The 12,432-nt window shown below is 44.4% G+C and overlaps 1 protein-coding gene across 15 annotated transcripts in view; it reads right to left on the bottom strand.

The window, feature by feature from the left end:
- The window catches only part of SHROOM2 (shroom family member 2), a 128,624-nt gene that overhangs the window by 26,403 nt on the left and 89,789 nt on the right, over positions 1–12,432 (bottom strand). Inside the window, exon 1 of one of the 15 annotated variants that reach the window (XM_070604943.1) lies at positions 8,603–8,973. The exons of 9 other annotated variants lie outside the window; for them this stretch is intronic. The gene's annotated coding sequence lies outside the window, so the exon portion shown is untranslated. Of the gene's footprint in view, positions 1–3,941; positions 4,136–7,974; positions 8,974–12,432 lie in introns of those variants that run through there. 5 more of the 15 variants (XM_070604947.1, XM_070604940.1, XM_070604946.1 and 2 more) reach the window with 5 other exon arrangements.

Genomic DNA, 12,432 nt, shown 5'->3' with positions numbered 1-12,432 from the left:
AAGTAAGGCCCGTCCTGATGAAGGAAAACGAGGCAACGTTTTTATTTTTATTTTTTGGTTTTAAAGGTTTTTAAGGAAAAAACTTTCCAATGAATCTACGGAAGAGCATGTACAGTCAACCCCCAGGCATCCAACACTGCAAGTCACCCATTCTGTATCACGGCCAATCTTGTTCCTCAAGCGCACGCATCCAATTCTCCTCAAGCGTATTCTAAAGGAGTGGTGGGGATGATTTTAGACATGCAAATGCAAGCTCTCCTCAAACTTACTCCACCAGAAAGCCAGGCCTGGGCAGAGGTAGGGACCAGGAGAAATGCATGCCTGCGAATTCTTCCAGGCAATCTGGACATCAAGCCAGCGTTGGGAATCCCTGCTTCATGGGATTCCCCCCTCACCCCCCAAATTCCCGATCTCTCACTTTTTCACCCACTTGATTTGGATATTGAAAGCTACTCCTGAAGTTTTGATCCTTGGCTTGGCATGCCCCTCCCAAACTAGATCACCATCGTCCGAAAAATGCTGAGACTGCCTACCCCCTGGCTCCAGGCCTGGAGGGACCAATCCATATTCCTCCACTCAGAAAGGGTTCTCAAACCCTGGGCCCCAGGGATTTGGCCCCCGGGCCATAGTCTGCTCACCCCTGTTCTAGAAGGCAAGGCAGATATTAATTTAAAAATGCAAACATATGTAATTGCTCATTTTCATAAGCAGGATGAAGGACATGAAGAGAATTGGAAGGGACAGAGAAAGGAGAGACTTTACTTACATGGCGGGGGAGGGTCTGATGAGTTTTTAAAGTTATGAGCTTATAACTCTTTTGGCCCCTTTTTAGCTGCCAGTGGGAGCAATGGTCTCGTGACCGTCCACGTGTGAACCAGAGTGGAGCTCCACAAACTGTCACTTGAAGTCGTTATAGTTTAAAGGAAAAGTCAGATCTGAGTCACTGTGATAAGTATTATTTTATTACGGCAGACGTTTCCTTTACTTCAGTAATAGTCTGAGGAGCATCTAGGTTGTGTAACGTTTATTAAGTATGATCATATGTTGATAAAACCTTAAAAGCTACACACGTTAGGGCCCAGGTAACAGGCAATCTATGAATTGGGTTTCACCTTAATTCTCGTCACTACATCCACACACCCTCCTTCTGAACCACTTTAGTTCTTAAAAAAACATGTTTGAATTCCTAGAAATCTAGCTATGGATCGAGGAGGTTTTCACATTACAGAACATTTTCACCTCTATTCTTCCCCACATCCGGCCAGTTTTATCAAGGTACCATTTACATACCATAAAATGCACTGATTTGAGGTGTACTGTTTGACGAGTTTGGGTAAACGTATAGAGTTGTGCATTCACCACCACAATCAAGTCTAACAATGATTCCACTGCCCCAGAAAGTTCCCTCTTGCTCCACGGCAGTCACTGCGGCCCTGCTCGAAACCCTTGTAAATTACTGTGTTCTCGTCTGCAAGGAAGGCCAGCTTTATGCAGCAGATGTAAAGGATTAAAATTCTTTAAAACTACAAATCAAACCATACTGAAATTATAGTGGCAAAACACCCCATTTTAGCAAATTAGAGGGTGAATCTATTTACAACTCTTGCAAGTTAAATTTCCTGACAGCAAAGCCATCTTGCAGCAACTTTTCCAGAGTGGTAAATAAAGTGTTCTGTGTGATGGATGACCCATGGTGGGCATTTCCAATCTCCCTCTCTCCTCCACTTACTGAAATTCACACACACGCACACATTTTACTCATAATTAGCATGAAGAGTAGAAATGCTTAATCCTTTCCCCTGAAACTTCTCACCCCACCCGCCCTCCCACCACCATATATCGAGGCCAGACTGCATGCTTTGAACCTCCAGGCTCCCTCCCGTCCTCCCCAAACCACCTGCCACTGCTCGGTGGCCCCTGTTCTCACACCATATGTTTTACCTAAAGGCCCTTTCCTGTCATACATGCCTTGCAGCCCCATATCTCCGCTTTGAGTCCCACTCTTCAGAATCCACCCCACAAACACCATTCCTGTTCGTTAAGATCCAAATGAAGTACAACCTTTTCCCTGAAGCATTTCCAGTTGACAAAAATAAGCCTTTCTTCTTCTGAACCCCCATCAGGTTTTAATCTCTACCCGTTTGTCCCCAAACTGTACTTAATTCACCTGCGTTCTTTTCGTTTAATATAGCTCTTCCCGACTAGACTGACAGCACCCACTTTTGTTTTGCCTACCCCTGTGTTCCAGGGCCTAACACAGTGCCCGACAAAGCAAAGGCTCAGTGAGGTAACAAGAAGGAAGGAGGGAGGAGAGGAAGGCAAGGCTGGCAATCTTGGGCCTTCTCATGACTCCTCACCACAGCCATTCACACTTATGTTATAGACTGAATGTCTGTGCCCCCCCAAAATTCCTACGTTAAATCCTAAACCCCAGTAGGATGGTATTAGGTGGCGGGACCTTTGGGCGTGATTAAGTTGTGAGGGTGGAGCCCCGATGAAAGGGATTAGTGCCCTTATAAGAAGAGACATGAGAGAGCTCCCCCTCTCTCTCTGCTCTCCACCACACGAGGACACAGCAAGAAGACAGCTGTCTGCAAACCAGGAAACGGGTCTCAGCACGACCTGAATTGGCTGGCACCTTGATCCTGGACTTCCGGACACCAGAACTGAGAGAAATAAGTGTCTGTTGTTTAAGCACCTAGTCTAGGGTAATTCGTTACATTATTTTCCCCAATAATAGAGTATAAGTTCCCTCAAGGGAGGTTCTCTCTGTACCCGATTCGACTTCACAGGCTGCATGGCACCTAACCACACAAATACAGTTAAGATGATACACTGATGTCGCCTAAAGACCTGTCCACTGAGAATGTAGCTCTTCTGATCTAGTGGTAATTCAAACACAGGGGCAAAGAAACACAAACACACACACACACACACACACCCCCTTACAAGTACCGTGTGCTAGAGCCGAAAGCCCTGGGGGATGACCATGCTCCCACCTCGTCTTAAACGCGAGGTGGACAGCCCACCTCTACTCCTGACTCCCCTCCTCCAGTTTACCACCACACTGCCGTGACCGCTGCAGAGACAGACCCGACCGGCAGACTCGATTAGGTTTACTTGCCCATTAAGGGCACTTCGAAGTAACTCAATTTTTCCATAAAACGACCATAGTAAAAATATTAACTGGCTACTGAGAAGCCCTTTACTCCTTCGAATGTGTTTACAGCTACAATTACATGGCCTATTATTTATTTTATTTCGACATATTTATACACTGAAGGATCATATGGTTTGAGGTGGCTCGCCAAAGGAAACACAACAGGAGCATTAAAATGAACATAAGAATATCCCAATGAAAGAAAATATAAACAAAAAGTAGAGAGACACCAGCGAGGAAAAGCGCCCAAATGAGCAGACCCTGGAATGTACGCAGTTACGACAGCTGTGGCTCCAACGTGACCCTGGGATTCCTGTCAACCGGAACAAAAAGGGAGGTAGGATGAGTGGGAGTTTTTGGAAATTTAGACACTTCTCAATTCTTCAGCAGAGACAACTCTATTAGCAACCTCCATTTGCAAGAGCGTAAGCACCACGCACCCGTCTCGCAAGGACACTGAGGCCCATGAGCCTAAGTGACTCATGAGGATTGAGACGTTCGTCTGCTGACTCCTGCTTTCGCTCTGCAATACCACATTAGATGGTCACCTGAAAGCCCTCGTTTCTTCTCTTCCCTAGCAGTTTTATCTTCTTTGCATTGCACTGGAGGGTATTTCAGACGGCAGTCTACTCCTCACAGGAAATTCATGCCCACAGAGCTCCGGGTCATGACTTCATGCTAACCACAGCACACAGCCGCCAGGAGCCAGCAGAACATGGAATGGACTGCACAAAGCCATCAAGCACAAGGGCAATGACATGACAATTAAACACACTTGTACCTTAAAAAAAATCTAACTGTAGGGGCCGGCCCGGTGGCGTAGTGGTTAAGTTCGTGCACTCTGCTTCAGCAGCCCAGGGTTCACCAGTTCGGATCCTGGGCACAGACCTGCACACCGCTCATCAAGCCATGCTGCTGTGGCATCCCATATATAAAATAGAGGAGGATTGGCACAGATGTTAGCTCAGGAACAATCTTCCTCAAGCAAAAAGAGGAAAATTGGCAACAGATGTTAGCTCAGGGCCAATCTTCCTCACCAAAAAAAAAAAAAATCTAACTGTAACTAACCATAAACGTTTGAAAAGCATACAACATACTTTGGGGATCTATTTGCAACCTAAATAACAATAATTAAGAAAGAAAGGCCCCACCCTCAAGAGAAAAATGAACACAAGATGTGAACAGTAATGCACAAAAGAAAAAATACAAATGGCTAGACAATACACATAAAAGTTCAACTTTGCTAGTCACCAAGGAAATGCAAGTTAAAAACAAAAACTTTTTTGCCTATCAAATCATGGAATTTTTTAAATGTCTAATATGGACAAAATTTCTGGAGCAGGACTGTCCCAGGCTGTTGGTGACAGGGTATAAATAGTACACCCTTTACGGAGAGCAACTCGGGTATTTCTCCCAAAAGCCTGCCTAGCTGTTCCTTGTCTAGAATTTTACCCTGAGGAAATCAGCCTGAAAGAGCACCAATGTTTCACTACGAGATGTTCACTGTGGTTTTACTTACAATTGTGAAGGGCTGGAAACAACCCTGAAAGTCTGCAGTACCTTTACTGGGCAGTCAGATCTTAGAATGCCATGCAGTAAATTCACATTCGCACTGAAAGAGGACTCCAGAGTGGGGACACTTCAACGGCCCACCGCGGTGTCGCTGGACACTGAGGTCGAGGGTGATGTTTAACGTCTTTGTTCTGCTCTCCACAACTTTCAATCAGTAAAATAAATGTTTTAAAAAAGGAAATATGATTAAAAACTGTATCCCACAGCCTAGGAAGCTGTACTCCCAGGTGAGTATAATTCTGGCTCTCAAGAACATACAGCAAGCTTACGAAATAAGGAGCCATTTCGAATTTTGGGCAACCCTATGGTAAAAGAGATTAAAATACAGTTAGAATAGCGTGTCATCTCCATAAACTAAGAGGAAATCATTTGCTTTGGTGGTCTTCCTTTGATCACAAACGCATGTGACCCAAATTCCGAAAATCCCACATCTCAGATTGTCTGATTATTGTTACTCAGCTGACCCATATTTGGAAATGGATTATTTACCCAATGGGCTTCAGATATTTATTGTACATGAAAATTTACTTTATAGACTTTATTACTACATAAAATGTCTATAATATACGTATATATGTGTGTGTCTATATATATATATATACACAAAATATATATATATACACATGTGTGTATAAATGTTAACTATCTTCCTAGAATTTCTAGTTATTCTGTCTTTAATGGCCTCCAAGTGTGTTTATGGGCCCACTGGCTAGACTTTTTAACAAAGTCATTAAATAATCAATTTCATGCAAGTCATACCCAAAAGAACTTCATTTGTGAGCAGGTGACTTGATGAGGCTTTCCCACAGAACACCTAAGCAGGTTTAACTGTCAAGGGCACTGGCATTGCGTCAACAAAGCCCCGCAGGCAGAACAGGGAGTCTGCTGAGAAGACCTTGTTTTATTTGTAAATGGATCACAAAGATATCACACGTGTGTGTCTCATATAGATTTGCACGTCTTCATTCACATGAATATTGATGGCAAATGAGTAAAACAACATAACCCATGGGGCTGGATGTGTGATTTTTTTTTTTTTTTTTTTGAGGAAGATTAGCCCTGAGCTAACATGTGCCGCCAGGCCTTGTTTTTTGCTGAGGAAGACTGACCCTGAGCTAATATCCATGCCCATCTTCCTTTACTTTATATGTGGGACACCCGCCACAGCATGGCTTGATAAGCAGGGTGCAGGTCCACACCTGGGATCCAAACTGGTGAACCCCGGGCCGCCAAAGCAGAACATGCAAACTTAACCACTATACCACAGAGCCGGCCCCAGGATGCGGGATTTTTTAAGGGGAATTCAAGTCCCTGGCTTCTCTCCTTGAGAATCAAAAACTATTATAGCTGAAAGGGACCTTAAAAGTCATTTAATCCAAACTCTTATTTTATGGACGAAGAAACAGGGGGTCACCTCCATGCCAGCTTGGAACCTGTGTCCCCAGTCTCTCAGCCTGGTTAGGGGTTCTTTGTACTACACCACCCCTAGAAGCCCGCCCTGGAACTCCTTCTCACTGCACTGTGGGCACACTGGACATGGGACAAGAATGTTAATACAAGAACAGGTGTGGCATCTTGTACCAGGTCTACATTCAGGGCGTGCTTATCTGTAGGAACTCTCAACATCAGAGGTGGTAGGAGTTAGAAGGAACCCGCCATACTGCATGCAAGGGCCCCCATCAACTAGCTGTGTGAGCCCAGTCACTTAAGCCTCAGTTTGCTTAATGGTAAAATGAACACAGATCCATGTTGTGAGGCCCAAGATACATATGTGAAAAGGCTTTGTGAACTTTAAGGAATTAACACAAAGGATTGTGCAAATACTTTTTAAAGGTGAAAAACTAGGATCTCTTTAGACATCCAAGGATGTCTACGAGCCTCCCAGAAATGACCTGACTATCTAACCCGCTGCAGGGAAAGCCAGCTAGAAAACAAGTGTCCAGCGACCGGGGAGAGACAGTTGATCCGGTGGACACAAAACGCCAGCTCTTGTTTAAAGGGCTTCTCCACCTTGATCTTCTTAAATGTTAATGCATATAAGAGGTAAAGAATTAAAGTTAGTCAGAGTAAAGCAAATGCATCCTAAACATCACACAAAATATTAGCTTCCCCAACCTTCAAATGCCCAAAGTGGATTCTGAGGGAGCAGCCAGTCCATACAAAACAAGTGGCAGCTAGTGTACACTTTCCACAGTCAGCTGTCACTCCAGCTGGCAGTGTAGGCCTTATGCAACCGGTGTGGTCAACACCAACACGTATGGTTATTTCTAGTGCTCTTTTGCAGAAATTGTGTCTGTTTTGTTCATCCATCTATGAATGAGAATAGCCTCAAGTATTTTTCCTTAAGGCATAGGGTGTGTGGGTGTGTGTGTGTGTGTGTGTGCGTGTGTGTGAAAGCATAAAATGCTTTTTCCACTATGCACGACAAAAGCAAGCATAGAGACGTCCCTCTTTCTACCATCTATGGAATACTTTTCTGCAACATAATCATAAAAAATACTTATAGAGTACGCCCTCAAAGATTCTGTTTTGCAAGGAAAAGAAATATGTCAGCCATTCATCAAATCTGTACCAAATCTTCAGCTATTTTATATGACACGTTAAAATATTTTTCATTCCTTCATTCTATAAGTCTTCAGACAATGTGTAAAGCAGCTGGCTGTTTAATTATAAATGCTGCCAGGTAAATTTCTGAAAGCCCTTCTTCAAACTCCTTTTCCTTTTTGCCTTTCACCCAGCATGGCCACTAAACATGCACCTTCAAAATGACTCCTATCCGTGTGAGTCAGTAAATGCAGACCCAAACTGAGTGTGTGCGTGTGTGCACACATATATATGCAGCAATTTCCCTGGAAAATGACATCCTCTCTCCACACACACAAAAGCATCCTTTAGTAAAGCAAAGGCATTTCAATCATTTAGAAATACAGCCAAAGTTAATAATAATCTGTTCCTTTTGTCACGATATAAAAGGCAAAAAAAAAAAAACCTCCCACAGCACATGTACAGGAAAATCTGTAAAGAAATGGCATGTCTCTAAATTGTCACAATCACACCAGAGAGAGCAAAATCCAAGAACTGGAAAATGCTCAGAACCACACTGATTCCATTTTCTCCACTGACATTCTTTCATTGCAATTAGCAGGCTCTGTGTGCATTTACTCACAGAGCATTTTTTCATGACTAAACATGCATACCTGATTTCACGGCTTTTTTTTTTTATTTTGATGTGGCTGACTCACCATTTCCTTTCAATATCCACATTCAATGCCTCAGTCGTGAAAATGCTTATTTCTTACTTCCGTGGAAAAAGCACGGGCACAGCAAGGAAGACGGGTCTGCGTGCAGTGCCAGAGTCCCGAGCGAGCCTCCCCGGGTGACCCTTCTGCAGGGAAGGCAGGTCTGCGGATCTCTCACGAAGCAGCCTCCACATACCAGGGGCTGCCAGTCACACCAGGGTTGCGGCTTGCAGCCCAGAACGCAGTAGTGAGAGGCACTGCCTTCTAGTTCCAATGCGTTTAGAGCCAGCTGTGAAAACCAAAGCTGCCAAAACAGCATGTAGCTACAAGCACACACACGGCCCCGGCGTGCATGTCCGCACACATACGTGCACGCATGCAGAGCTCGAGCCGGAATCTGCGCCCCGATTTGCAGTATTTGTCATCTTCAGGCAGAACAACAACTAAACAAGGAGACTGTGTGCAGATCTCCCCAGATCTCCCCCCTGCACTGCGAGCTGACAACCTGCTCTTCAAGACAGGAGAACAAAAGAGGCATTCGGAACCACAAACCCCAGCAAATAGCATAGGCGTTAGGAAACCAGAGGATGGGATAGGATGCCCTAAAAACACGAACACAGCGGTCTCGTACCGGCTCTCCACTTGCCCTCCTCAGCGTGGCGGATGCTGCGAACCCAGCACTGTGCTTCCGTCAGGGACCCACAGCTCCGTTCTGCCACGGCCCCTGAGTCTTGCTGCCTCCAGCACAGAGGAGTTTCAAAGCCAGGCTCACAACAGCCTGTCTGTGCCTGCTGCCTCGTGATGGACAAGTTCATGCAGGATCCGTCAACTCTAACCTCCGTGACTCAAGGCTCTCTTGTATTTCGTGTTACTTCACTGACAACTCCTGACCTCAGGGGAAACCTTCCCAAGGCTTCTGTACTTAGACCCCTGAAGGCCTACCCTTTTAAACCCCAGAAGGCTTGGATGTCTTCCTTTTCATAATTTAAAAGGGGGAAATATAGAAAAGCCTACTGCACAAATTTTACACAGCTTTATCTATATAACTATGCTAGATAATCACATAATGTGTGTGATAAATGGTTCAACTCCACAATCATAATAAAGTTAGATGGAACAACGAAGTTAAAAAAAACCACACATTGAATAGCCTATTTTACATCTATCTGTATTCTTGGGTTTATATTACACACTCATTAGGAATGTAATCCACCAACGAAGTGTTTCCGGAAGTTCTACACTGTTCACAAGGCATTCAGTGAGGAAGACAAAGGAGTTGCAGGCTGACCCTGACGTACCCAATTGTCACTTCACAATGATCTGTATTTAAAGTCCCTGCGCCCCCCCTCCACTCCTAGCAGCCCTCACATCCCCCATGGGAAGCGGCCCTCCCACCAGTGTCCCTGACAGCCCCTGCCCATAGGGAGAGCTCCGACCCTCCCCAGTCTCGCACTTACCCTTCAGGGTGGACTTTCTCTTTCCATCTGCTTCTATCAACCTCCTCTACTTCCGAGCCTTGCTCATTTGACCAAATAACACAGGCTACCTTGCAGCATCTCCTGTAATACTGCTATTTGAGTAAGAGCAACTTTCATTTTTTTTTCACACCTACTTGATCTTAGGCACTGTGCTGATGCATTAATGTTATGTCAATTAAGCATTTAAATTAGTCTGCAAGTAAGGCTGCCATGGACGTCCCATCATCCAGGAACATGAAGTTACTAGTAGGCTTAGGTGGCCTGATGTAATCACATTGAGGAGGTAAATGAGGATTTGAACCTGTGTCTTTGACCCCAAAGCCCACATTCTTTCTCCTACTTTTTATCTCCACATGTTATTGTACCAAGTACATGACTCCCATCACTAAGAGAGGGTGCCATGCACCCCAGCCCATCTCCACACCCTGAACACTCAGTGTGCGGTGCAAGGCCATCCTCGTAAAACGTATCCAGTAAGAAGCTGGTGGCCGATTAGATAGTTCATCATACTTCCTGCTCGAAAGGTGTGCTCCTAATATTTACAAATTGAGTAACTCAATAATGCATTATAAGAACACAATTTTAAATAAACACTTCATTTAGAATAGTTTTAGATTTACAGAAAAATTGTAACTTTAGGAAAGAGTTCACACATACCCTATACCCAGTTTCCCCTCTTGTTAGCATCTTACATCACTACGGTACATTTGTCCCAATTAATGAACCAAACTGGGGCACATTAATATTAACTAAGTCCACACTTTATTCAGATTTCCTTTCCACTTAATGTCTCTTTTCTGTGCCAGGACCCCACCCACGGTACCACACTGCATTTACCTGTCGCTCCTCCTACCTAGGTGACAGCTTCTGTGGCTTTTTTTTTTTTTTCTGAGAAAGATTCACCCTGAGTCAATATCTGTTGCCAATCTTCCTCATTTTGCTTGAGGAAGGTTCACCCTAAGCTAACATCTGTGCCAATCTTCCCCTATTTAGTATGTGGGTCGCCACCACAGCATGGCTGCCGACAAGTGGTGTATGTCCACTCCCAGGAACCGAACCCAGGCCACCAAAGCAGAATGCGCCAAACTCAACCACTAGGCCATGGGGCTGGGCCCAGGAGATTTGTCTCTTCTCCCCCACTTATTAAGTTATTCAATCATTTACGTATATTGGTACAGGCTTAAGGATATTTATTTTATATATTAGGCTATAATCCAGTAGTACTTTATTTTGTTGCTTGAATTATTCCAGCTTTGGCCACAGGAAGCCCTTTAAATTGGTTTCCATGTCCCTCTGACATATCCTCATTGTTGCTTGGGTGGTTTGTTTTTGTTAGTACTTCCTTACTTTTTGGCACTACGAGATGTTCCAGGCGCATTCTGTATACTCCCTGCTCAAGCCCCAGCCATTTCTCTAAGGAGGCCTGGTTCCTTCTATTAGCGACAGGAATTGGAAATCAAGATCTGGGTGCTGGTTGTGCTCGATGAATCCATTTTTAAAGGAGACTCTCAATGAATTATTTCTAAAGAGAAAGCACTGTTATAAGATTAAGGTTTACAATTGGGTTTTCATATATCCATGCTTCCTAGAACAAGGCATCATTATCAGGGCGTATACAACGCTCAAAGCTTTTCATAGCTTGCGCTATGTTAATACTATTAAGACCTCATATTGTAAATATTTCTAATAAATTGCATACAAATTTGCCTTTAATTGACACAGAACGTTTGCGCCCTTGAAAAAGCCCACAAATAACAGAACAGAACAAAATAAGCACCCTAGTGTACTTATATTCCAAAAGAACTCTTCCTCCTAGCCTCTCAGGCAGTCTTGGTGAAGCCTCAAACCTTTCCCCAATCATTTCATCTGTCTTGAGCCACATGCCTGGCCCTTATGATCCAAGGATGCCGTCCCTACCCCATGCTGTCCCTACAAGTCGGAACATCACACAGGAGCCAGTGCTTATACCATCCTGCACTCTCCTATACTCTCACACTGTGAACGAGGCATGGCCACCTCTGCTGGGGTGAACAATGCAAACTCCCAAAGTTAAACAACCAAACAAGACAAAAGTAAAATGAAATGACAGGAGAAATGGATATCATGCTGTAGGAAAACCATTTTAAAAAGCTTCTTTGAAAACGTCCAGACTGACCACCATGCAGGTCCCCCATTGCCAGTCCAGGAAGCACACCCACTGAAGACCATCCCTCAACCAAATCCAAGGGCTGGCAAGGCTCTTCTGTAAGGTTTTCTTGGGGCACAGCCACGCCCACTCCCTTACATGCTGTCCATGGCCGCTTCCATGCTACGAGTGGGGTGAGTCCCCACAACAGGAACAACATGCCCCAAAGCCAAGATATTGACTTGCTGACCTCCGAGCTGCAGCCGCATTTCTCACACTTGAGTAACGCAGAGACTCATTTTAAACTTAAAAAAAAAAACCTTTTTTTCTTGTGGATTCCCAGTGTTGACTGAAACTTGTTAAAAATTGAGATAAAGTTCACATATCTAATTATCTAATCACATATCTAATTAGATATCTGGAAGGTTCACCCTAAGCTAACATCTGTGCCAATCTTCCCCTATTTAGTATGTGGGTCGCCACCACAGCATGGCTGCCGACAAGTGGTGTATGTCCACTCCCAGGAACCGAACCCAGGCCACCAAAGCAGAATGCGCCAAACTCAACCACTAGGCCATGGGGCTGGACCCAGGAGATTTGTCTCTTCTCCCCCACTTATTAAGTTATTCAATCATTTACGTATATTGGTACAGGCTTAAGGATATTTATTTTATATATTAGGCTATAATCCAGTAGTACTTTATTTTGTTGCTTGAATTATTCCAGCTTTGGCCACAGGAAGCCCTTTAAATTGGTTTCCATGTCCCTCTGACATATCCTCATTCCAGAACAGTTTCATCACCCCGAAACAAACCCCACACCCATCAGCAGTCCCTCCCACTCCCTCCATGCCTCAAT

This window comes from Equus przewalskii, chromosome X (genome assembly GCF_037783145.1).
Source record: "Equus przewalskii isolate Varuska chromosome X, EquPr2, whole genome shotgun sequence".
In the NCBI taxonomy this organism is placed as follows: Eukaryota; Metazoa; Chordata; class Mammalia; order Perissodactyla; family Equidae; genus Equus; species Equus przewalskii.
This window is presented reverse-complemented; position numbering and strand designations above follow the sequence as displayed.